This window comes from Delphinapterus leucas, chromosome 9, assembly GCF_059928025.1.
Source record: "Delphinapterus leucas isolate spDelLeu-1000000601 "Yukka" chromosome 9, BTC_Dleu_Yukka2, whole genome shotgun sequence".
NCBI classification, from domain to species: Eukaryota; Metazoa; Chordata; class Mammalia; order Artiodactyla; family Monodontidae; genus Delphinapterus; species Delphinapterus leucas.
This window is the reverse complement of record NC_143137.1, coordinates 83,450,398-83,452,382: the sequence shown is the minus strand read 5'-3', so window position 1 is coordinate 83,452,382 and position 1,985 is coordinate 83,450,398. Positions and strand designations below refer to the sequence as shown.

Genomic DNA, 1,985 nt, shown 5'->3' with positions numbered 1-1,985 from the left:
AATCCTGAATCTTTGCTGGATGTGACGTTGTGATTTATAAAAAGAAACATGTGTTGGTCTTTGTCCCATTTCTAGCCCTGAGCTTCTAAAACACTTGGAACTTCGTAAGTGGTGAGAGAGATAAAGGTGTCTTTTTTAATGTTAATGAGGTGACTTTTGGAATGCCCCCAGGTCACCTAAGGATGGGGGCTGGTTGCCAGAAAAACCAACCATGTGATTGAAGAGTTGTAACTTTCAGTTCCACCCCTTGACCTCTGGGGAGGGGTGAGGAGCTAGAGGTTGAAACGATCACCACTGGACAAGACTTCATCTCTCATGCTTATGTAATGAAACCTTTATAAAAACCCAAAAAGCTTTTAGGTTGGTGAACAGGTGGAGTTTGGGGAGATTGACAAACTCAGAGAGAGCATGGGAGCTCCATACCCTTTCCCCATACCTTGCCCTGTGTATCTCTTACATCTGGCTATTCCTGAATTATATCTTTTTATAACATACTGGTAATTTAGTGGGTAAATGAGTTTCCTGTGTTCTGTGAGCTGCTTGTAAGCAAAAAGAACAAAGAATCTTGCTCATCATCCAGTTTAAGAAAGGTTAAAATGCAACCCACTGAAGAGCCCCACCAGCAGTGTGCCCTGAGAAGAGTTTCAAGACCCAAGATTCTTGAATCTTCCCATACGTAGATAAGCACTAAAACCATTAACCTGAAGTACCAGGATTTTGTGATAAGCAGTAATCTTTTACAAAGATATATATATATTTTTTCACTTTAAGCAAGGCCTTTATTTTCAAGGAAAAAGTATATTTTCTCATTTTCTGTTCTTGGCATAAATTTTAATTATTTCCAGTGGAACAAAACCTCCTGAACCCCTTTCAGTGTCATCTAACACTTGAACTTCCTCTATTTCTGGGTAAAATATCCGTTCACAAATGAGCTGTGCAACTCGATCACCCTTTTTGACTTCGAACTTTTCTTTGCCAAAATTAAACAGTACAACACCAACATTTCCTCTATAATCTTCATCTATGACACCAGCTCCTACATCTATGAAGTGTTTTGCAGCCAAGCCAGAACGTGGAGCTACTCTCCCATAGCACCCAGAAGGAAGAGCTATCTGAATGTCTGTTTTCACAAGGGCTTTCTCCATAGGTGGTACTGTGTAATCATAGGCACTGTATAGGTCATAGCCCGTGGCGCGCTCAGACCCCTTGGTCGGAGCGGTGGCGTGCTCCGAAAGCCGGACAAAGCGCAGCCGCATGCCGCCCTCCTCCGCAGGCCCAGCCCGTTTGCTGGGGGAGATGACTTGTGCCTCTTGAGAGCAGGGCATGGCAGGGCAGAATGTGAGCACAAAGGGAGCAGGCGAAACAAGAGACAGGAGGATGAGCGCAGCGCACCAGTTCTAAACTTCCCGCCAACAACTCCCCGCCCCACCCCCCCTAAGATATATATTTTATTACATGTATTTCCCAGGACCACTGTCCTCCCCCCCCCACCCCTCACCCCCCAAAAATATATATATGCTGGCTCTTAGCTCTTTCCCTTCCTCTTTGGAGCAGTTCCTCAGAGTTATCTGAGAGGCTATCTCCTGGGCTATAGTCCTAGTAAGACTCTGAATAAAATTCAACTCACAGCTCTTATGTTGTGCTTTTTTTTTTTTTTCCCAGTAGACATGCTCTAGAAAATTAATCAAACCCAAGGAAAGGTCATGGAAATATGATTTATAGCCAGTTGGTCAGAAGTACAGGTAACAACATGCACTTGAGATTGGCATCCTGAGTTGGAGTGGGTTGTTGGAACCTCCAATTTGTAGCACATGAGTCAAAAGACTGGTCACAACCTGGGCTTTGTTGACCTGAAACTAATTAACTGCCTGATATTTCTCCAGCAAAGATAGGTTTATTCAGGATTGGTGGAGAATTGCAATTTGGGATCAGCAGCTATGGTGAGCCACCTGCAAGTCCCCACAGGGCAAGGAAAGGAGAACACT

General features: G+C 44.1%; 1 pseudogene; it reads right to left on the bottom strand.

Moving 5' to 3' along the window:
* Nucleotides 1–791: 791 nt before the first annotated feature.
* LOC111164646 (deoxyuridine 5'-triphosphate nucleotidohydrolase pseudogene) lies at nt 792–1,340 on the bottom strand (annotated as a pseudogene).
* Between the last annotated feature and the right edge of the window lie 645 nt (nt 1,341–1,985).